Source organism: Amblyomma maculatum, chromosome 3 (genome assembly GCF_055883805.1).
Source record: "Amblyomma maculatum isolate TAMU_Amacu chromosome 3, ASM5588380v1, whole genome shotgun sequence".
NCBI lineage: Eukaryota > Metazoa > Arthropoda > Arachnida > Ixodida > Ixodidae > Amblyomma > Amblyomma maculatum.
The window spans coordinates 93,907,499-93,932,580 of record NC_139346.1 but is presented as its reverse complement, the minus strand read 5'-3'; the positions used below and the strand labels follow the sequence as shown (position 1 = coordinate 93,932,580).

General features: G+C 47.7%; 1 long non-coding RNA gene across 1 annotated transcript; it reads left to right on the top strand.

Annotated features, from left to right (window-relative positions):
• Positions 1-878: 878 nt before the first annotated feature.
• On the top strand, positions 879-8,580 carry LOC146195342 (uncharacterized). Its single transcript, XR_014705552.1, has 3 exons — positions 879-969; positions 8,207-8,235; positions 8,336-8,580. It is a non-coding gene; the product is annotated as an uncharacterized LOC146195342 (long non-coding RNA).
• Positions 8,581-25,082: the final 16,502 nt, after the last annotated feature.

Below are 25,082 nucleotides of genomic sequence, written 5' to 3'. Positions count from 1 at the left end.
GGGGGGGGGAGTGGGGGGGGGGGGAAGGTATTGAACCTGGCGCCAGCCGCATCGCGTTGTTTGGTTGCGTGTGGTGTGTGGCTGCAGTATAAGGACTTTGGGGAGGTGTTTCACTCATCAAGGCGACGTACCACACCGCTGGCTTTCAGACTGGCGCCTGCTCGTCGAGAGCGCAGCTGCGGTGTTGTGTGCACTTGAGAGCCGGCGTGCGGTGCGTGCCTTTTCGTTCGTTTCCCATGGCCCTGGATCGCGGAATGCCTGGCTGGTGCCGATTTCAAGTCGCCGACTCATCGACGCCCGTAAGACGACTCCGGATGTCCGCGCGTCGGTGAAGGCGGGCAGCAATATTCCCGACCGCACGTTCGGGGACCATATGTGTGTGTGTGCGTGTGTGTGTGTGTGTGTGTGTGTGTGTGTGTGTGTGTGTGTGTGTGTGTGTGTGTGTGTGTGTGTGTGTGTGTGTGTGTGTGTGTGTGTGTGTGTGTGTGTGTGTGTGTGTGTGTGTGTGTGTGTGTGTGTGTGTGTGTGTGTGTGTGTGTGTGTGTGTTGCAAAGGAGCAGCGGACGCTACGAAGCTCATTCCCACGGGACTCGGGCTGTCTGGCGCGGGCGCACGTGACGACGGCCGCGAATTCGAACCCTATGAAATGTCCTCGCGTGAATTTGTGCGTACAGCACTACAGATGGGAGGAGGAACTAGGCTGAAGCCCATTGGCCGCGGCCTATTGGCTTAGAGTTGTGGCAGCACTACAGGTGGGAGGAGGAACTAGGCTGGAGCCCATTGGCCCCGCCCAGAGTTTACTTCGTCGCTATTGGCTTAGCGTTGTGGTCTTTGTTTAGCGAGGCTATTTATGAGGTGTTGGGGTATTTGTGAAGGAAGAGACGAGTTGCAGTAATTGTGGTGTAACCTTGGGTGTTGCCGGAGTCCACTACGCACTTGTTTCAAAGCCTCCACCTCCTGTTTACACAGGTTGGTTGCCGATTAGATTTCCTATTAATGTGTACGCTCTGGCACGTGTTCATAGATGCGCATAATGTGGGAGCTGTAGGTACCTCTAAGGTGAGCGGCAAGTTCGCCCCCATACCTTCGACTCCGTCAGATGTGTGCCATCGTTTTTTATCTGCAGGGTTATGTGGTTACTACACAGGGTTACTATACTGGCGGCCGAGGAGTCTTACTGTTGCGTTCCAAGCCACGTTTCTCTCTGGAAAGCCGGGAGGAATTTTGTATTCTTTATCCATGGCAAAGCTTATTTTTTACAAGCGTAAAATATTTCTTTGTGCTTTTAATGAAAAACCATGCGCACCGCTATGCACGGGTCGCACTCATATTTGTTGTCAACTGCATGCTTCGAGTTGTGTGAGCGTTTTGCCTTGTTTACATTTACATAAATGCTGCGATTGATGATGAGAGTTCGGTTTGCTGCGAGGGTGAGCTTTCGTTTGTTATTGTTCTCGCATGAATCGTGACTTTTAAAAGTGAACGATGTCTGCTGCAGGGGCCTTGAAATGTGATCTTGCTAAAACCACAAGCACCGAAAGTCACTTGAAGGGGCGTCGCAATTTAGCTCCGAAGTAGCAATACGTCCCCTTGATACTGCTCACATCTCACTTGTGTGCCAGGAACGTAAGTCCTTAAGTATCTCAGGCGAAGCTGTAGCTGCAATCACGAATTCGGCCGACTAGAGCAGGAAGGCCACACTGCACCTTGAATTGCAACAAGGATTGTTGCAGACTATTAAATGGATTTGCGACCATTTCCAGATCATTAAAAGCCGCCGAAACATCAGGAGTAAGCCAAAACAAATTGGAACTAATTACGGCACTCATTCAGAGCTTTTGAGGAAATATATAACGTCTCCACTCCTCCGCCGTTGTGATACAGTGGTTAGCTAGGGCGCTCGGCTGCTCTGCCCAAGGATACGGGATCGAATTCCGACAGCTGCGGCCGCTTTACTATAGAGGAGAAAAGCAAGGCAGAGATGTGTGGACGAAATTTACGGAGCCCTCCACTACGGCGTCCCTTGTAGCCTGAGTCACTTTGCGGCGCTAAACCATAAGCTAGCCATGATAATGAGGGTGAAAACCTACCAGCAAGTAAACGATATTACAGAAAAACTTGGAGGGGCTCTAGACGGGGAAGTCGTGGCAATCACAGGCCATCAGCGAAGTCTACCCAGCATCGTGGTACCACCTAACTCTTTGTTCACAAAAAGAACGCCTTGCGGGCAAAAGGACATCGGTGGGAAGAGTCGAGATTGATTGATTGAATGTCCTTTATTGAATGGGAAGGCTCATGGCCATGGATGGGGATAAAGGGGAGTAGACATAATCTTCATTGTTTATTTAGGTCGTCACTCGAATCACATTGCTCTAACCAGGCCACTAAACGAGCCATACTTGGCAAATATCATCTGTGTGTTTGCATCAGTTTCTAGAAGGGAACGGTAGTTCAGGCGGTAGGGTTCGATCTCGGGGCGTCCAGTAGAAAAAGCAGGGCATTCCCAAAGTAAATGAGATATGCCGCCGCAGGTTAGAGTCGTACAGTGGGGGCACGTAATCATTTTCTCTTTATACTGACGCCAGCGGGCCATAATACGTGGCGTGTAAGCCGCATGGGCGATGAGCTTATTCAAAAAGACTTCTTGACTTCGGGTGAGGTGGGTTCTTCTCGTAAAAGGTGGGTCTGGTGTGGCCACCTGCATGCGATGCTGACTGAGGCTACGAAGACTGGTCCGAGTATAGTGCATAAGGGCAAGAGAAGGGGTGAGTTGCCCGCCCAAGGTCGAATAAGGATGAAGCAAGGGGGGTGGGGAAGTAAATGTGGACATCCCACCTGCCAAGGCAGCCGCGGCGTGTGCCGCCGCATTGCCCCCTGATTCGTCCGAGTGACCTGGGGTCCAGTGAATAGCGACAGTTCTGGTCGAGAGTTGGTGGCGTTTAAGGAGGCGCTGTATAGCCGTAGCTGTTGCATCTTGTGAACCCGGAGTAGCGATTTCCTTGTAAGCTTCAAAGGAATCAGTAAGAATACGTATTGACCCAGGTCCGGTGCAAGGCACTCCTGACAAGGCTCCCCAAATCGCGAGGAGTTCAGCGTGAAGAGGGGTACCCTGAGGTAGATGGCAGGCATAAGCGCCTGAAAGGGAAGGGTTGTCATCGCATACCCAGGCCATAGATGCGAATTCGCTTGTAATGGATGCGTCGGTGTATATGTCAGTCGTATCGGGGATTCGCTCTTGTCGGTGATGGGCAGCTAGGAGCTCCCGGGGAATGACAAAATCGCGGTTTATAGGTCGGCGATGGACGCGTGTGACTACTGGCATCTCCCAAGGGGGAAGTGATGCATATAGGGCTGGTGTTTTGTCGTTACGCTGTTCATCCCAGGCCAGCAGGCGACGCCCCTGGACAGTGTTCTCTAGACGTATTCGATGACGCGTCTGTGACTCGGTAACGATGGTAGTGAGCGGTGGAAGAGCGGCCAAACGCTCAAGTTCGGCTATAGAAGTGTGCTTAGGTAGACCGGTAATAGTGCGTAGTGTAGCGCGATGAAGGCGTTCGACCTTAGCGAAGTCAGTCTTCGACAGTTGGAGGACCGGTGTGCCATAGAGGATTTTTCCGACCGCCGCTGCTCTGGCCATCGCACGGCAGGCATGCTGCCGCGCACCGCCGTGCCGGTTGGACAGGCGACGAATAGTATGTAGCAGTGCTGGCCAAAGGCGTTGTAACTGACGAACCCATTTCTGGGGGCTGTTGCAGCTTGATATGGGCAGGCCAAGAATGCGGATTTGCCCATTTGAGGAGGTGATGGTGTTGCCTCCGATGTGAAGATGGATCTGCATACTGGGGTTGGTTTTATGTTTTCCGTCGATACTAATCAATTCTGTTTTATGTGGTGCGAGTTCGAGGCCAATTTTGGTTAGTGTATCTTCAAGACAAAGAAGGGCCGCCTGAAGTTCAGTCTCCATAGAATATTTGTCTACGTAATCCGCTGCCTCAGTCCAGACGGTAATATCATCGGCATATATAGCGAATCTTGCGCTTGTGCTGATTTCCAGATTCTCGGCGACGCGTGTCATGGCCAAGTTGAACAATATGGGTCCGAGAATGGAGCCCTGAGGTACACCCCTATCCAAGTAATAGGTTTTGGGCACCCATCCCGGAGCTTTGCCATGTAGCTGAATGGGTCTAGATGTCAAAAAATTGCGGATCCAGATTTGGGCACGATTACTAGGAAAGCGTTTGGCGAGTTCCTCCAGGATAACCTCATGGCGAACATTGTCAAAAGCTTTGTGTATATCGACAGCCAGGAGATAGTCAGGTAGCGTTTTACGATGAGCTCTATTCAGAACTCTTCGCAAAAGCCAAAGGCAGTCATGCGTTCCAAGGTTAGGGCGGAAGCCGGCTTGAGCTGGATGAAATCCAGGACTGACGTATTCAATGTAGTGACTAATCCGGGTATGCAGCAGGCGCTCGATGAGTTTACAGAGATGTGAAGTCAGTGCAATTGGACGCAAATTACTAGGAAGTCGAGGGTTTTTGCCAGGTTTAGGGATAGGAAGAATAAGAGAAAGCTTGAGGTTATCCGGTACCGTTCCGGTCTCCCAGTAAGAATTAATGATGTCGAGAAGGGCATCCTGGGCTGCCGAGTCGAGATTGCTAAGCTCCTGCCAACTAACTCGGTCGTGCCCGGGTGTGGCGCGAGCTCTGCCTCTTCCGAGGGCTGCTTGCAGTTCTCCCTTTGAGAATGGGCGATCCAGGTCTGGATCAGGGTTTCCGACTGGGAAAATGGAAACTGCTGGTGGAGGCATTAGGCTGGCGTGTGGGAAAAAGGTGCGTATAACTTCATCTTCAACATCAGCCGGGTTGCCATTGAGAAGGAGATCAGCGAGAGGTGGTGCCCCGCGTGCCTTGCCATTTAGGCCACGAAAGATGCGCCAAAGTTGTGATAGGCCCGGTACTTGTCCAAGACGGTCGCATGTAGAGTGCCAAGCCTCACTTTGCAGGTGAAGCTGGTATGCCCGGATAAGCTTGAATTGTCGTCGAAGAAGCACGAGATCTTTGTGACGTTTTCCGCGTGTCCGAAAACGTTGCGTGAGGTGATCTGCGCGACGCCAAAGGTTAGCCAGGTGAGCATCCATGCCAACTGTGGAATCGTCACAGGGGATATATTCGAGAGCTTGAGTGCGGGCATCTCGGAGTACAGACAGAAAGGAGTCAATATCCGAGAAGGGGGTCGTAGTATTAGCACGAAACTTGTCCCAGTTGAAAAACGAACGTGTTGTCCGAACGCGAAGACATTTACGATTGAGAGTGAGCAAGATGGGCAAGTGATCACTACCCCAAGAATTAAAAAGGACTTCCCAGCGCCGAATAAGACGCGGTGATGAGAATGTAAGGTCCAGTGTAGTGTCTGCTTGAGAGGGATGGAGACCGATACGGGTCGGCACGTTAGGTTCGTTGCACAGGGTAAGAAGAGTTTGATCAAGGGCGTCATATAGGTGTTTACCACGTTGGTTAGGCTGAGATGAGCTCCAGGCTGCGTGATGTGCGTTGAAATCTCCGCCAATAAGAATAGGATAAGGGTGTGCTGCGTTTTCAAGGTCAGGGAGCCAGGAACAGGGCTCTGCCATGACGTTACCTGGCCGGAAATAGGCCGATGCTACGACGAAAGGTTTTTGGCCAGGGGGGAAGATTTTTACTGCAACAATCTCACGAGTGGAAGAGCAAAGGGATTGAAGCGAGAGCTGAGTGGAAGGACAATCGTTTCGGATTAAGACGGCCGCCTGTCCCTCTGAACGGCCGTTTTTATGTTGGATAGTAGGTGTCTGGTAAGTGCAGTAACCAGGAATTTTACAAGGACCGCGCGTTTCTTGAAGAAGTATGAAAAGAGGACGGCGCTGAGGCACAAATGTACGAAGGGTAGGACCGTTCTGATTGAAGCTTCTGCAGTTCCATTGAATCCCATGAGCCATAGTGCTCATGAAAGGGGCACAGATTTACGGCGCTTACTATCGTCTGTGAGTGTGGTACGTTGGAACTCCTCAAACATAGTCTGCAGATGGCTCTGCATGGAAGTGAGGGCAGCAGTAAGAGTTGCATTAACTTCCTTTCGCAGAGAAGAGTCGAGATGATATGCATATAATTGAAATCTTCGTAGCTCGTTTGCTGTTGCCGAACACTGGGCAACAAAGGCAAGCGTTAAGTGGGTCACCGCGTGGAAGCGGTAAACTACCGGTGCGCAGGAAGCAAGGTTTCACGCTTTTGTGATAATTTGTGAAGATGTTTAAAAAGTTCTGAAGCAGCACCTCTCCTGCTGTTGATTCTTCTGGCATCATGATAAACTTCGGCGGCGTTGCTAATGGTGAATGGTTTATGTAAGGGATCGTCAAGGTGCGCGCGGGGGCGTACATTGCCCTGTAGACTGGAAGTCGACAAGGAGAGGCTGGGGAGTAAACCGGCGCCTAGCGCGCAGGTGGTGGCGCATTGCTTAGTTAATCCCCTTCGAGTTCCTGAATGGGAAGCGGGAGCCGCTCCCCGCTCCCTATCTCGTTCGAAGGAATGCGCCGCAAAGCGTCGGCAGCGTCTCTTGTGTAGAAGCGAAGGAGACAGGTGTCGTCCGCGGATGGTCAGACAGGTGTGTGCCAGGTGCGTGGGAACGAACATCTTCGCGAGTACTCACAGGGTCAACTCCCCCTAAACTAAAAAAGAAAAAAAAAGATAAGAAGCTCCATGGGTCACCTGCCTGTACTGTTTCAGTGTGGAAAGAGCGCTGGAGACAGCGGTGACCGGGCACGGGGCAAGGGGGAATTTTCTTGGCCCAATCACGCCGCTTATGGCCAGTGATTGGATAGTTCGGGCCAAGGGGTGTGAACCCGAGGTGTAAATTGAAGTTGCCGAAGGTTCGTTAGGTGTTCTTGGTTGGATCGGGTCTTAGGTAAGTGCTCTGCACCGTCGGCTCTGCCGAATTTGGGAGTCTCTCCCGGGAAAACCGACCAACAGGTTCCAGTCGTTGTCATGTCTTTGCAATCTTGTAAAAGTGTGCATATGTAAATAGATGTACTACATAAAGCTCATAATCAAGTTCATCTGTCAAGAACCTTCAGTCTTGTGTTAAGATACCCGTCCCTGACGGAGCAGCACCGCTGGTGGTGCAACGGGTCCCTGCCTGGAGAACGAACCAGTTCGCGCCAACCCCTGGTTGGGCGGAACGACGGTTGTTAAATTTACTGTTTACTTTTTCTATAAATTGCTTACTCATCAATGTACGGTCGGTAGATAAGAAAACTGAGAGACCGTTCTATTTATAGAAATCCATTCTCTGCCTCGGGATAAGGGGCCTGATATAGTGCTCATTTGTGTAGGTGATATATGTGCTCTCTCTAACATCGGTTCTCACGATCACAGCCGAAAACAACCTTTTCAAAATTATTTCAGAGATATTGTCAGACCTTGGCAGGTGTGTTGGAACAATTTCTTTTTAGGAACTAAAGCTGTTATTATAGCTTATGTTAGATACACAGCGCATCGTTTTTAAAAGAGAATGTGCAATGAGAACATACGGAGCCGCCGAGGACTAACACTTCACAAAAACATTACACTAAAACCACAATAAAAATTATATACCTCAAGCAGTTTTAATGTCCTCAGGAATACTTAGAAGCTAAAGAGAGCAAAGAGCGATTATTTCTGGTCACAATTTTCGTGTTATGACGAAACTGAAAAACTGCGGAACAGGATAGATGCTATTATTAGACGGAAAGCAGCAGTTGAAGGATTAGAAATTGTTTTAAAAAAAGTTGCATAAAACGGCCGCGCAGCGCATAGTTAACGCTAGTGACTTGAACTTGAGCTTAACCATTAGCGAAAACAATGTTCCAGTAACACCTACTGTCATTCACCTGAAAATTGCAAGCACTTGGATGAGGACATGGAGTGGACGCAAAGCTGCTGCAATTTTTTCTTTCCTAAACCGAAACTCAACTAGCTGGTACAGCATGCAGTATATTGAAATCGTGTTGAGAGTACCACGATAAAGCTTTGTAATTGAGACCGTTTAAGTACGAATCTTTCTCCCTGCAGACATCGAGTCAGACTCAAGCATGTTTCGCAACTTGACACCTAATTAGGGCGCTACCTCGGCTTTTGCCTGCACGAGCATCAACTTTCGCAATTAATGCGTGTAACTTATTTTTCATTCTTCCTTTCAGTAGCCATGTCGTCTGCCGATGGGAAATTGGTAAGTGGTGCGCATATCCTCATTCCCTCAATATTGGTCATATTTTATGCAGCTCCCGTGATATTACGTTAGCCCTCCATTTGAATCTTCTCGTGACTAGGATGTACAAGTCAACGTGGACGTGGCGGGCAAGAACGCCACGGCCACCGTAGGAGCAAAGTTGGAAGGTGTGGTCGAGTTCCCGAGTAGCGGCGCCCAGATCGTCGGCAGCGTCGGGGTGTCGAGGACCTACGGTCTCATCGGTGGCCACAAAATCAAAACCCGTCCTGTTAAAGAGGCTTCAATTGGCCTCCGCATCCCCCTGTGAAGGGAGAAGAAATAAATGGATGACCATGTACAATAAACGCTTATGGACATCAAGTTTCTTTTCCTCTTGCCGAGATAAGCGAACGGCGCACTTGCCTGCACGCACCCCTCGACGTTAGCAGGGTGTCTTCTAAGAAAATTCCAAGCGCTTCACACGATGCGCAGCTCTTAACGCTAGCTGATTTTTGTCTCGTGATCGCCAGCGGTAGACTGCCTGCCATGTTAAAACTTCATATATAGGATTGTGAAACGATGCGGATAATTAAGACTTAGATATGAACCTTTTTTTGTCAATTGGGCAGCCAGTTGACCGTTAGTGCTACACGCTTTGATCTTATACTCTTGCAAGCACATTTTGAGATGGAGGCCGACTTAACGTATAGAAATGGCACTGCATTTGCCCCTCAGCGTGTCACGAAAATGCTTTTAGCCACTCGATTTGCGATAAACGACCGAGCATATTCAGCAGGATTAGATACGCATGCGACAGATGACGTCCTTACCCAGGCGCGCTCGATGTAGTTATGTCGCACTGCATGCGAAGCTTCCACAGAGCGTGCAATCCGATCCCTGTAAGCTCATGCAGCTGGTGGCATGAAAACTCTCTAAAAGCCGCCTCAGAAGCATTTGCTTTTCTCCCGGGGATATATGTTGTTGCGGCGATCGAGACATCAAACTTCATTGCAGGTTATAGTGCCATGCATATGAAAGAACTGCGTAGACAACGTATCTCTTTGCACTACAATGCGTGCCTGCTCCACCCATCAGTTACATGAGGATACTGCGCTTAGAGGTTTCAAGAAAAGGGGGTCCTGTGCATTTCTATTGGATGGCGCAAGCTGACAACACACAGGGGCATTTTCCACTCTGTTGTGCGTCGTACCGCCGCGCTAACGTTGTCATTGCTGGGCTTTTCATACACCCTCCCACGCTCCCAGGTAGGCGGAAACTACCTCCAGGCAGCCGACTGCTGTATCGCGTTGCTTTTCTGATCAGCCGAAGAGCACGCTGCTATGGTTGTTCCGACGTAGTTGGTTCTTATGTCTGGAAAAGACATTGTACTGCCCGTCACACTGAAGAAGTATTGTACCAAATATGTGCTATGTCTCAATGGACATTTATTCGCTATGCGTGGTGCAGGGTATACGCATACTTGGGGCAGGGTTTTTCCTCTTTTAGTCTTTAGAGGTATGGTAGTAATGGCCAACCCACAGATCTTTGCGCCCTTCTAAAGGTGGGCGCAGCTTTACAGCCGTGACTGTGCAAAATGAAGTCAGGTTAAATCGCACGCATAAGATAGGTATACGATGTCATAAAGAAATAAGAATGGTCGCCAGTTTGGTTGTTGTGAAAATTCCATTTTAAGATGAGCTCTATTGTCCTTTCTTTGGCGCTATGTAGTTAACGTGTTGCGCACCCCTTACCATTACTATTGCTGAAACCTGTCCACACGTCTTCCTCAGTTTCTTTGTAATTACGCGGCTCTCCAGACGATGGTCATGTTTCACGCGTGGAGCTTGTTTTTGCCTTTAACATAACGGTGGACATTCCACGATGGCACATCTAAACGCCGCCAACGAAGAACCGAAACAATCCATTTTTTGTTGTTGTTGTTTTGTTTTTTAAGTACCGACATCTGTGGTGCCATTTCCAGTGACTTCACTCAGGTTCGGCCCAGAAAACGGGAATGCGGCATCCCGCCTACGAATGGAGGTCAGTGGTCGAAAATGAAATATGTTTGCTGCTCTACTAGACTTGACCCTGACTGCTGTTTTAGGAGTTCCATTGTCGTCACTGCCGATAATGGTTTGACTTACATTATTTGCACCACATGGGAAAACGAGTTATTTTACAAAAACCAGTGGCATGCCTTCGCGGAGAGGGAGATGAAAGGAATTTCAGAACCCCTGGCATAAATTATTAGTGTCTAGCCGGCTGGGAGGAAATGCTTTCTGCTCCACCTTCTTGGACTGATGGGTTATAAGGTGCTCTTTTTTTTTTTTTTTTTTAGCGAATAAAATAAATATTTTCGATGAATGTATACAGCTGGCTTTTTTCGGCAAATGAATGTGCTAATCTTCTGTGGTTGAAACGTTGTCTCGGCGTTTTTAATGCGAAATGTACATATACCAGTAATTAAGCTGCACATGATAGATCTTGAAGTCGTGTTTGTAGAAGAAATTTATTCCATCATTAAAATGGTGTCACAAACCCCCGCCTTTACGGTCAAAAGAGGTGCGGGATCCCCTTTACGATTACTCGTCGTTCCTCTATGAGGGTTGTGAACACATTTAAAAGTTAGGCCGGTCAACCCGTGAAGCACGTGTGTCGGTGTGTGATTGAGGAATAAGTACAAATAGGTCACTTTCTTTTACAAACAATTGAAGGTTTATAAATAGCAGACCAAAATTACACTGATAATAATAGAGTACAATGAAAGAGAATACAACGCCACGACAAGATATTGATAAAGACGAAGAAATAAATGATAAGAGAAAAAAAAAATAACCCGACAATGAACAAAACACTGTGATAAAAAATATGAAGACTATAAAGATAAAGCAGGTATTTCAGATATTATAAGTATGAGCAAAAGTTCATAAGAACACAGCGTAAAATACTACTAAGTCAGGTCAAAAGTTAACAAAGCGAAAATAATGTTCGATTGAACAACAGTCCGTGGCGAATGAAATTCTCACGTCTTCTTGTTTGCTGAGGCGTCGAAGGCTGTGTTGCTCGGTAGCGGCGGCCGTACAGGTGCAGAGGACGATGCGTCGATCGCGGGCCCGAAGAAACACAATACGCTTTCGGAGCACCGCGGAGTGGCCGGAAGTTTGAATCTTCCCAAACGCACTGGTGAGGGCGTGCTGCTGTCGGTTATTTTATACCCTCGGCCGACTATGCAGCAGCCGCGTCAAGGACAGGCGGTCGCTGCCCCATCGGCTTGTCGAATCTTGTCCAGAGGAGCGACGGAGTCCCGTGAATTTCGCTCTATATTCCAGCCATAAGCTCCCGCATCTTCCGCTGTATAATAGGTGAGGCAGCTTGTGACAAATGGGTTGTATTGGTTTCCGCGCTATAATGAGCCAGAGGGTGGGAATCGCGTGGTCGGCTTTTTTATGGCAGCTACTGAAGTTCTCAACCATCACAATAGCCAGGACATACGCTCCACTACTCCCACCACGATTTTTTTTAATTTTTTTAATAATAATGATCTTTATTTAGTATATTGAAAACGGCATACAGAAACGGAAGCGCCGAAGCCACAAGTGGGCTTGTGCGGCGACAACCGGCAGCCGCGGCAATGTACGCGCTACATCCGTACTCCGTCAGAGGGGAAAAAAAAAAAAAAAAAAAAAAAAAAGATTATGTATGTGGCTTACATGCAGCTGATTAACCTACTGACTGCTTGTCTTTGGATTCCTTCTTTAATTGTCAACTTTCACGCACTAAAAAGTCAGGTAGCTATGATTTGCAAGCCAAGAATATGCTGAGCTTTCTTGGCTAACACCTAATGTGAAAAGTGAATTCGGCTGAATTTTATCGTCCCTATGATTTCAACCAAAACCTGCGTACGTCCAGCCCTTATAGTTATAAAGCGCATGATGTTGTTGTTCTCCTCTAAAACTGATGGCACATACCCACACAGGGGGATCGGCCAAGAATCGAGGTGCAGGTATATTTGTTTTCTATATGTATAGTTACATCTCTGAAGAAAAAAAAAAAAAAAAGAATGATTGCTAAGGAAGAGAGAAGGAAAGTGATATGTTGGTCAAATGAACTTTGATTTCCTCAGGTTTCACAATCAGTCGCTTGTAACAATTTTCACCTTGTTTTTTTTTTTTCTTCCTTAGTTTGTAGTAAACAAAAAATAACCATTAGATAAAATTTATGCTCGAGTAACATGACTTCTATACACAGATCAGCAAGGATCATTTGCATCGTATTATCAACCTATCTTTATACCTCGATAGTAAACTGCATTATTTCTGAGAAAGAATTCAAAGAAACGTAATCGCAAAAGATAACTGCGAAAAATTGCCATTCGCAACTAATATTTCCTGCTACTGATATCCCCGCGGAAATTGTCTTGGGTAAAGTCTGCCCATGATTGATTGCTTTATAGGAAGGGAAAGGCGCGGTAACTGTCTCGCTTGTTTTCTGTGGACACCTCAACCGCGCCTTAAAGGAAGGGAGGGAGGTGGGAGTGAAAGTGGAAAGGGCGAAAGAGGAGCCGTAGTGGAGGGCTACGGAGTAATTTCGACCACCTGGGGATCTTTAACGTGCGCTGACATCGCACAGCACACGGACGCCTCTTCGTTTCGCCTCCATCGAAGCGCAGCCGCCGAGGTCGGGTTCGAACCAGGGTACTCCGGCACAGTAGTCGGGCGTCTTACCACTGCACCACCCCGGCGGGGCAGGGTTAAGTCTGCACATTCGTACAAGTGTAACATTACTCTATGAAGTACCGATATCTTTATGCTCTATATTGACTAAAAAAAATAAGGTAATGAATAATATAAATAATTGGCTCACAGGAAATAAAAAAACGCAGTATCTGTTACACGTTCTGTGGACACCTGAACCGCGCCGTAAGTGAAGGTAGGATTGTGGGAGTGTAAGCGATTTTCAGAGCAACCAGCACACTGCGGAGCACTCCAGATCGCGATAGCTTACTGATTTAATTCCAGTCGCACCGACTCCGTTAAGCATAAAACGGGCCTTGAAACACCAAGTCAAATCACTACCTCGAGGAAAACGAAATACGTTCTTCAGTCGCGTTGTTGCAGTTACAAGACCACCGCGCCCACGCCGCAACACTGCTCGCCGCACGCAACTGTAGAGTGGGACACAACATGCCTTCGAAAGGGGAAAACGGCGGCGCGTGGTGGTACAGAGCAGTACAGAGGGTGTCCTCACCCTGAAAGAGGAGGCGAAGGCACCGAAGCACCCTACGCGCTCCTACGGTCTAGAGCCTCCTTCATCCTTCCCGCGCATTGGATTTGAGGCACATATTGATTCTGGCACAACCAGCTACCTTGCAACCAGCACGACACACAGCTCCGCTCGGAGAGGTGTCCCCGGTGTCGGTCGCGTGAACTAACGGCGCTGCAGTCGACTCTTGCTCCTTGCGGGCGCGTCGTCTGGTACACGCGGCGCGGAAGCATAGAGCGGCCGGCACACACGCAGCTGTTACGTGCTGCCGTTGTACTCTACACGGCTTCAGAGCAATTATGACTACATTGCGAAAGTTTTGACTTCGAGGGCATGCATTACCTCAGAGAACGCCCTTGTGCGATGTGAAATGTAGTGCCGTGAAGCAAGTGTGACAGCGTTGTCGACTTGCTCGCCAGAACCAACCTTCAGCAAGTTCTCTGCTCCTCGGTTTCATTTATTTTTATTACGCGATATTGGACGCAACTCGTCCAGGCGAAAAGGCATCACCATCGCCGTAACCAAGAATTGAGAAAAACGTATCCGAAGAACACGCACGTCATTTCGTATTAAACTATGGCGTAGCAATGCGTAGCGTCCAGTGGGGTGCTATCAACTTCGCTTTTTATTTCCAGTTTCAGTCCAATTTGTGTCAGGGATTCAAGCTGACGACATGTGTGCTTCCACTTCTGTGCCGTTCACTGTAAACGTAGGGTGGGGGCCGAGACGATGATGCGTCTTCCCCCTAAAATCAAATCAAAGAGACGTATATTTTGCCAACTACGTGCCAGCCTCTAGATGCCTAAAATTGGCGGAATGAAGGGACGGCGTTGAAGGCGCTGTCGCATCCTCTCTTAAGCCGAAGCTTAACGTTATGCTAACTTTTTTTTTTTTTTTTAACATCAGGCCTCTTGCTAGCCTGCATGTTTTGCACCGGGGAAAACGAAGCCTATCGAAACAATTGCTTGGAAGTCCGCCATTTACTAGTGCCACTGATAGACATCCTCGCGATTAAAAGGTGGGCACAAGCTCTGCACGGAATAGATAACTTACTTCGAAGTGAACAATCTCTGATCTGCATTTAGAAAAGGAACTACATTGAAGTACTCTCGTGATGTAAAAGTTCGTGTAGCAAGGCTCTTTATTTTCTTGCTGGCACATATTTAGAACGCAAGAGGCATTATATATACCGAGGATAGAGCACCGTAATAATCGCGCTGCCCCGTGTGTTTCGACAGCAATGCCAGTAGAGAATTTGCAAGATTCCAAGAGCCTATCAGTGTACATAGCGAAGATCGGACAGCTGAACTGCACAAACGCACTTTGATTTGGGTCATTTGGAGTTCGTCGCAATACCAGCAATTCGAATGAAATTTGAATATTCTCGCAACGAGCCATGAGGGCGAGAAAATTTGCTTGCTGAGAAGACTTTGTCATTGAGCGGTTGTCGCGACAATGATGTTGCGCATAAAGTTCTCATATCATGTGAATTGAGCGCTGATTACGTCAATGTCAATGAAGCGAAATTGTGCAAGAGGCTTCCAACTCAGAGCTAACGCGAAGAGAGGAGACATCATAAGAACTGCAGAGAAATGCGACAAGCAATGATCATAAAAATGAAAATATCTTCAAAATAACTGAGCATGCGGCGTAGAAAACGCATGCTGCGAGCTGTGGCAGCTGACAAGAAAAAGAACAAATATAATGAATGAATGAATGAATCCTTTATTTGATTGAAGGGATGACTTTCGGGCGCTGTTTGGGTAATTAGGGAATTAGGAGGGATGGAAGTGCTGCTTATTGCTTCTTCACGGTTTTTAAAGCTGTTTCTCGTTTTTAAAACATAAGCATCTAAAAAGCTCAGAAGAGGATTGATCCGCAAGTACAAGACTTGCAACGGCTGGTACGTCAAGCGCCTGCTGGACTGAGGCATGATGTCAAACGGCTTCGTCACTGCATTTTAGGGAGCCAGGCAAGCACCAACCAAGCATATGAGCTCCTTAATTCGCGCATTGCAGGGCAATCGCTGCAAATATGGTTTTTACTGTTAAGGCAATACAAAATCACATGCAAAAAAAAAAAAATGGTCAGGGGAAGTAAGAAACGCTAACGCTCATATCCCACTAGACACAAAAGAGGATTATGCTGCCCACTGAAATATTTACCAAAAGGAGTGTAATGTTCTACTCTGCATTGCTTGCAAGTTTGCAATGTTTGTCTATATTGATGAAATCAAGTTCTGGTTGTTTGCTGCATTTCATTTGCATAGACATTAGTGTTGTTGGCAATATTCCATTTTTGCTCATTTCTTCTTTTTGCGCTAATAAATAACTTAGGTTCATGCCATTAACTACTAACGCCCTTTTACGGCGCTGCAGATACCTCTAACATCGTGTTTTAAACGGCAGTCCAGTGTTAGTTTGAAATTACATTAACTTCCCCTACAAGCAGTAAAATTATGTTGTTGTTTTTTTTTCTCTCTCTCTCTCTCTGTGTAAAGAGGAAGGGGAATCTCTCAAGGGCGCGGCTTGATTACTTAACAGACTCATGTGTTTGTTTAGTCATTTCCTTTTTCAGTGTGAACGCCCATTCTCACTGATTCCTCTTTCAGTAAACTCATTAAATAACTTTTCACATCTGACGTTGGTTTAGACAACACAGGAATAATTTTTTTTTACATTGCTATATACAGGAGTGCGAGAGTGCTGACTTGGAACTATGCTCCACGCCCTACCTCAAAAGTGAGACATAAGAAAAGCGCTTCGCATAAGGCGACTACGGAGGCCGTTATTCGTAATCTTGTTCACTATATCGTTTGACGCGAGTAACCAGACTTCATTCACTGCATGAATAGGCTGTCCAGGCTAGCAGATTTCTGCATAATGGAGGCAATCTGCTCAGCGCAGTAGTAAGCGTGACACCCACTGCGTTACCTTCTAAGGTTAGAGTGCTCCTATACACTGAAACTTTGACTAATTTGTTAGCATGACAGGATCTATGCCCTGAAAGAACAAAACATTACACTAACTACACTAAAAAGAACGCTACAAAACACAGCCCAGGGAGTAAAGAAACAGTGGTTGTGAGCAAGCCGACGGCGCTGTCACACTTGTTTCACAGCATTAACAAGTGAAATTCGCATAACAGAAACGCGTTCTCCAAGGTAATGCGTCGCTTCGAAGCCAAATTTGTCGTAATGCAGTTATCATTAAACTGTAGCCATGTACAGTGCAACGGCAGCACGCAAAAGCTACGTGTGTTTTGGCCGCTCCACGCTTCCGCGCCGTGTGTAGCAGACGACGCGCCCGGCAAGGAGCAAGAGTTGACTGCAGCGCCGCTAGTTCTCGCGACCGCCACCTGGGAGTCTGGGCAGTCTGGGACACACTCCCAGAGAGAGAGAGAAAGAGTAAACTTTAATTGGTTAACGGAATTGCGTGGGTGATTTCCTCAGCCCAGGATACCATTGGTTAGGGCTGCCTCCCGGTCCCTGGTGAGCTGCTCAGAGAGACCCGCGTGGGCCAGCTCTGCCTCCCACTCCGCTTGGCTGAGTGCAGCCTCGAGTTTTATTTTTTCTCTAACTGCTATTTGCAGTTGCCTATCATGCGCAGGATGTTTGAGACCACCGCATGCAGTGCATGTTATTTTTGAATGTTTCGGGCCAGATTTTTGGTACTTTGCTAGGTCTGGGAATGTCCTAGCCTGTATGTTCCTCTGCCTCCTGTCTGCTGAGGTCTTTGTGCGGTTCTGCGTATCGTTTTCTTCCTAATTTGAAGTATTGTATTAGTTCCCCGTATTTGAGAGGGCTTGAAGGCTCTAGGATAGCCGGCGCAGGTGCCGGGAAAGTATCCTAGCTCGGGCTATCCTGTCGGCTGCCTCGTTGCCGTCGATTCCTTCATATGGCGGTATCCACAGGAGTGTGGGCTTCAAGTTTCCCGTCTTTTAGTGCGTAGCACTACTAGCCGCAATCACGAATTTCGCCGACGTCTGTCTGAAGCCGCTCACTCTCTCTCTTTGTGAACCTGAAGTGGAGAAAGAGAAGGTGGCTACGCGCGCGTCTCGCAGCTCAGCATTGAGGAGGTGGAGCGGCCGCAGAGCTGTAATAGAAGCCGCTCTCTCTCTGTGTCCATCCATCTCTCCGTGGACTTGAAGAGGAGGAAGGGGAAGTGGTGACGCCCGCATCTCGCGACTTAAAGGGCCACTGTCCAGGGAAGGCCCTTTTAAGCAAAGGAGCCCAGTGTTTCGATCAGGTACCGGAGATAGTCTGTGCAAAATGCTACAGTGACACGCGCGCCGCAAAGCACCGAAAATACAATTCAAAGCTCTCTCATGTTCTCCTCTGGGAAGCCAGCTTCCCCGTTTCCTGCGCTGGCCCGACGGGCCACAGCAATGACGTACGTACCGGGAACGATGTCCATTGGTCCGTCTCGCTGACTGACGGGAGAAGGATGGGTGTCTACCGCTCGCTGCGCGCTTTTCCCTCGCCACGACCAGACAATCCAGCGGCGCGCGCTCCCTCGACCGTTTTTTTTTTCGCGCTCGCGGAGAGCCACGCCCCACCTCCCGCCAAACGCGGGGGAGGAAGGGGAATTTGTATTGCGGAGGCTAGACGACCTCGGGCAGGAGAGTGAAAAACCTTTGCGAGGGAACGGAAGGAGAGAGGCATGATAGAATCGGGTGATTGCGGTGGCTGTAACTGCGTTATTAGTTACTCTTTTCAAAAACATTTTGCGGCCTTGCGTTCTAGGGGCGAAGTCTCACAGTCACCGGGAAGAAAATATTTTCGACCGGAGGGTGGACAGTGGGCCTTTAACACTGAGGGGGCGGAGAGACCGCATGATGCAGTTAGAGAGTAAGACCAGTTGCGGACGTGGCGGACGCGTCGCTGGGCAGCGTTGCCCAAGCTTGTGTGCGTTTACTTCGCGTCGCAATGGATGAAGCCGGGCCATCTGGCACTGCGGCGCGGGCTGGCCGTGCTCGACGTGCTGAAGTACAAAGGTTACGAAGGCAGAACCGGAAAGCCGGAGACCCATAAATCGACAGTCTGCGGAGACGCGGCCGTTTGGACGCTCAAGTTCACGCAACGCTGGCAGCGAGCTGACAGCGGACGAGCATAGATCACCTTCGTTGGCTCCGAAGAATTCCCATTCCAAGGGGGAGTTAAGTTTGCGGGCTTCTCCGCAGGTCCACTGTCGCGGGGGAGATCCCGAAGGGGCAGCCAAGTTTGACGCGAGTTTATTTATGACGGTCGTGCAGGCGGCCGCTCTTCGGAAGAGGAACACATAGAAACGGGCGACGCCGTCGGTTCAGTCCGTTCCGATTCTCGGAAAAGTCGCGCTTCGATCGTGCCGCGAAGGAGGCAAACCAGAGCAGTTAAAAAGCACAGCGTAAGCGCAGTGGTTGTGGGTTCGGCGCTAACTGCTATGTCTCTTGGTTTGAGTCGCGGCGAAACACGGGCTGGGGAGAATGCGCGGCATAGGGAGGTTCTGTCGGTGTCTTCTCGGGAAGACCGCCACCCACGCGCAACCGACCAAGGGCAGCGATCGGAATGTTTGGGCCTTAGTTTTGTGTGCTATGTGTTTTGGAAGCACAACCGTCGGCGCTGTTTGTCTTTCTGACTGCTGGCCACCTCTTGCGTGAACCGAGGGAAGATATTGGAGAGAATGTAAATCGCAGATGTGTGTGGTAATGCATGAAAGGTATAATAACGGGATAAACGCGGTGCTACGCACCTAGCTCTTCGTATTTGATTAACTATTCAAATCGGCCATATTTTTTTTTTTTTTTTTTCACTGATCCATTATTCGGTGTGCCTGTTTGCATACGCGTCCCAGTAGGAAGGCACGGCAGGCCTTTTGGGAATCGCTGAGTATTATGTGTTTTCTACCTAGGCTGCTGGAAACAATATCAACCTACTCTATGTAGACGCCAGTCCATATCTGGGAAGAAAAGCGGCGGTAGCCACCACAGTTGACCACACCAGAAGAGAGGTGACCAGCTCATCGGTCAAGACCAATAACTATACATAGAAGATGCAGAGGAAGTTGCAATCACCCTTGCAGTTAAACCAGGTTAAACGCGCCAGCAGTCTAGGTAGAGGCATAGCGTCCTTTGTAGATGACACACTCTCATGGAGGAAGGAATCCTTCCTCCATGCCTTCCTCCATGCTCCATGCACACTCCTCAGCTGGGCTCTAGAGCATTGTAGCTGTGAAACTGCATGGATCCTAAAGCCCCTCGGCCACTCTCTCACTCCTTCCCACGGTGGAAGCAACTCCTGGAACGAGGGCAATACTTGGGCTTGATCTCTGTAAAGCCTTCGATAACGTCTCGCACGAGGCGATATTAGAAAACCTCTCGCTTTTGAATCCTGGAGAGAGAGTCTTCGGGTACGTCCGGTCCTTCCTTACGAACAGGACGGCCGAGCTCACTCTCGGCGCGATCAAATCAGACCCCATATCTCTGGGCGGAAAGGGAACATCACAAGGCTCTGTGATGTCGCCGTTCCTCTTCAACATTGCACTGATAACACTGCCCCCCAGACTCGCCGCCATCGAGGGGCTACAGCATACGTTTTACGCGGACGACATTACCCTGTGGGTGAACAGGGGAAGTGATGCCCAAATAGAAAGTCTGCTTCAGGAATCAGTCGACACCATTGAGACTTACGCTCTAAGGGCGGGTCTTGAATGTTCACACTCTAAGTCCGAACTCCTTGTAGTTCGAGAAGGCCCCAATCGAAAGAACAGACCTCCGCCTCCTGCAATCAGGGTAGAGCTCGAAGGACTGCCAATCAAACAAGTAGACACCATCAGATTCATAGGCATGTTCATTCAGAGTAACCACAGAAATTTAGGAACATTAGATAAATCGAAGTGTCTAAAGGTACGTCCGACGGATCCATTCGATTCTCGTAAAGATACGGCGGACGTCGATATACAGGCTCATGGCTATATGCACGTCGAACGCGGCCCCATTCCGCTTGCTACGCGTGAATGGATCTCATCCTCTATGATATCAGCTAGCCGCGACTCTCGATGAGGTGCTACGAAGAGTGCATCCGTTCTAACATAGATCACGGTCTTCACTTAGGGTTGTGTACGGCAAACATCGCTGTCAAGCACATAGCTGCAGGCGATATGCTACGTACTGCACCAGCTCCACCAGCTGGCATCGAGATACGCACATTCACGAGCAGCTTTCGCTTCGCACTAAACTATCACCTCGATCTGCCCGTAATGCGAGCGAGCTATTCCTAGCATTTACGCTGTCTTAGGTCCTGCATCGACCTCTGAAGATCTAGCGCCGGCACAACACACACACACCTCGTCGTGCAGCTGAACATTCGGCAGTCCAAAGTATGTATGTGAAATGGCATTATGCTCGTTCCTCACATGCAGACCGAGGAAACAGGATGTTTTTAGCTAAATTCTTCGTTTAAATTCTACCTCAGAGCCGTGGCAGAAGACATGCCGAATCTACTAGAGGCCTGCACATCGACTCGTCGAGGCGAAGACCTACTGCACCGCACCGCAAGAGTGCACAACCGGAAAGCCGGAAGCGTGAATGATCCCAATTCCCTGTGAACAGCAATGTTCTTTGGTATATAGGGGATTACTAGACTAAAGTGCTTAGGCTGCATCTTTTTCTTGTCGTTGAAGTTTGCGTACATGTAGTTTAAACCCCCGCATGCTCGAGGTTAGCGTGACCCGAGTGAACGGCCGCGCAGCTTTGAAACGATCGGGATCGATATGCATGCATCGCCGGGCTTAGGTACGCGGTAGAAAATGTGCGCTGCACATTTCGTTGAAGAAGCTGACTCTTGGAATTTTGCAGAGTGTGCCATGCAAGCGATCGTTGCTACAACCACGCATCCATGTTCCCACGGCTGGCCTACCCCGAGGCGCATAAATGTTCAACCGTGGACGTATCAATGATCGAAGAGAGGACAGATTTTCACAATATTGGGCGCGAAATCGATAGCTACCAGTGCTCAGTGTTAGAGAAATTCTGCCTTGATCATGCGCAATTCAGTGTTTCAGGTGTGGTCAGTAGCTATATAAGTTTGAACAGTTCGCCTTTCAAGTCAGCGGCGCAAGCGATGGATCAGCGGAACGATTTTCCACGCTACACCGCTGTCTTGCTAGAAAGCCTATCTAGGCGGCGTTTGACATTCACCTGCTTTTTGTTGGCCCCGTAATTGAAAGCAACGCCTTCAGAAACGCGTTAAATGTTCAAAAATGTATTCTCTTCAACAGTTTCACTCCAGGCTGTCAAAGCAGGCGGACGTTGATAAAACAGTTGAGCACTCCAGTCTTTAGAAATCTGTACAATCACCTTCAGTTTGTAAAATTATTGGAATAGGTCACTTTCCGATCGCTGGGACATAGACCCTCATGACAGCGCTGTCACGTGAATAAGGACCACACCAGGCCGAAAGCTTGTCTCATATAACATAGCTAACCAAGGTATACCTTACAGCATTGTGTTGATTTTTATGGTGCCTAAGCGACTAATGCTGCCATGCACCAAGAACAAGGTTTAATGTATTTATTTTGTGTGTAATGACTAAAATGTTCTTTAGGATGTAGCTTGTTTAGGAACATTTTAGGAAACCAAAAATGCAGGAAATTTGCACGTCTCTCCTAGGATCATGCTGGGATGGAAATGGATCTGTTGGAAATTGTACAAAATGTTTCCTCTTTTCTCGACTCTGGCGCATGTGTAAGATATGGTTTATTGTTAGTTCATCTCCACACTCCTTGCATATTGGTTTGTCCTCTTTCATAAGTATGAAGCTGTGTGTGAGGTTTGGGTATGTGTTTTGTGAAGATGACCTAAAATGTCCTCCATGTTGTGTTTTTGATTACTGCATGATTTCCATTCCTTAATGACAGGTTTGACAAGTATAGTTTGTAGTTTATTTCAATGTTTCAAAAATCCTGCCATTTCACTCACTTTTCTTTGTACAAGCTTCTTGGTATCTTCATGCAGCATATTCACCCTCTGTAATTTAGCATTGCGTCAAGGTAACCTGGTTACTTCTTTTCATCACCTTTCAAGACTACTGTCCCGATTTCATAAAGTTTCTGACGACAGGAACTCCTTGGAAGTCATAGAAATAAATGAGATCCACAATCATGAGCTATCTAGGGTATGCATATACATGTCCATCGCTCAGTGGAATGGCGTCAGTACGCTGTTAGAACAGGTCTTGAGATAACAACAACCATTGTCTGAGGTGGTCCTTTAATGGGCATTGAAATGCTATGTAACTCCAGGTACTGATAGAACTCTTGATCATGTTATGTGATGATGCAATCCTTGCATGAATATAGGTATACATTTCAGAATCTGCAGTGCACCACTTGACCATTTGCCACCAGTTTGTGTGAAAATGTATTTTTCATGCATGTTAACCAGTGTTTAACAGATGACCCCTGTGCACAAGCCAAAAGTGCCACGAGCCAAATGTCACGAGGCCACACGACATGGCAGGAGCTGTTAAGCCAAGCTTACAAAGTTATATTTGAAATATTTCAGCTTCAACGTTTCAGCTCCAATTAAGAAAGGTTGAGGCTTACAGAGTTCTATGCCAGGTTGTCTATCACCTAACAGGGCAGCCTACGACCGTATGCTAATGAGTATATCTGAGATAACAGAGACATGAATTAAGGAATTAGTAGTAATGTTTGCAGCAAAGGGCATGTAAATTAACGAGAATCCACAGTGGGATCTGCAGACAAGAACCATTAACGCTGGCACACCATACCCTTACAGGTGGAGATTAGGAGTCTCCCTAATTTTTTGTCTGCTCAAAGCTTGTCATTTCCTTCGTTCTTCCAGATGAGGAAGATGTGAAAATGATAGCATCTAAAATGCCAGAGACCATCGTTAACAAGGATGCTGATCCCAACAGCGTAAAAAGGAATTTCAGAAAAGATAGGTGACTAGTAATGCTGGCAACAGTTGAAACTAAGTGGAAAGGCATGAAATTGAAATGCAACATATGCAGAGATATGTTGCGAGACGACCAGTCTGTGGTGTGCGACATCTGTCTCCGTTAGTTCCATCAAGTGATTGGCCAAAGCAGATGGGGCTTGTGGTTTTGTGATAAGCGCAGTGTAGTAGCATAGATGCAACCTTGCCCATTAATAATTCGAGTGGAGTAAGTGCATTGTTTTGTTTTGTTCATGGTTTCCATGAAAACATTATGAGAAATATTTTCCTAGAGAATGTTTGCTGAAATGTGAATATAATGTGCAATAAAACTAGTGTTTTCTTGCTGTTTACTTTTCCTTGTATACATTAGTTCTGTGAAGAAAACCACAGGCTAGAAAGAAATGTAATGGCATGCATTTTGATACTTGGCCCCGTTGTGCTGGCTCAGTAGTTAGAGTGCTTGGCTGCTGAACCCAAAGATGCAGATTTGGTTCCAGCCACAGCAGGGACATTTTAATAGAGGCGAAACAATAGGCCGTCATGCACCGTGCGGTGTCAGTGCATGTAAAAGAACCCCAGATGGTCGAAATTATACCGGAGCCCTCAACTATTGTGTTCCTCATAGCCGTAGTTATTTTGGGATGCTAAACCAGATATATATCACATCATACTCTGAGTAAGATGCTATTCATGGTCAGTTAATCATACACTAAATGATCAATTTTTTTTCTGCATGGTACAGCAGCTGTTGTACAATTTTACTTTAGCCTTCATGAAAAATATCACACTGGCTCCACATGGCCTTCTGTTGACCCTTGATATGCGTCACAATCACACACCCGAGTATGTATTTGTCTAAAGGCACCTATGCATGCAAGGAGGGGACCGTTACTTTCCACTTGTCAGAACTGAAATGCATGATCCACATCATTTCTGTAATTCAACTGCTTGCTATTTGAACTGTCCAGCATTGATGCAAGTTTCATGGATGGAATGGATGGAAAAACTTTATTTTCGTCAGAGAGCATGTATGGATGGTTCCGTGTTAGATGGCCATCAACCCATGGCTGACGGCGACCTGGGTGGCCCACTCCACGGCCCTGGTCTGGACGACCGGGTCTGAGCTGGCCAACACGGCCTCAAGTTTCAAAGAACTGCAATTAGCAAATTAATCTAAGCAGCAAACCATGCCAAGAACTGCTTCGGTTTCATCTTTAGCAACTGTTTGGGAACTAAAATTAGCCAAATGTTGCAAAACATAGATGAGAGGTTACAAAATCTAAAAAACAATGCAGCCTACCTGTGGCATGTAGGGTTTCACATCCTAAAGTGACATATGTAGCTATGAAGAATACCGTAGTGGAGAGCTCCAGACTAATTTGACTGCCTGGGCTTTGTACTTTGAATTGACATCTTGCAGAAAACAGAAGCATTTGCATTTCACCTGCACCAAAGTGCGACTGCCATCACTGGTATTAAACATCACGACCTTGGGGCAAGTAGCCTAACGTGCCACTAAGATGTGCAGCGTGTACGTACATGCTATACATGTCAACCTTTCTAGCATTAAAGCTGTCACATGCATGGCAGATATTCATGTTCAGCTTTGGACTGACAAGTTTAAAAGTGTACTATTTGTGTTTGTCTAGCATGAAAAACAAAGGAAA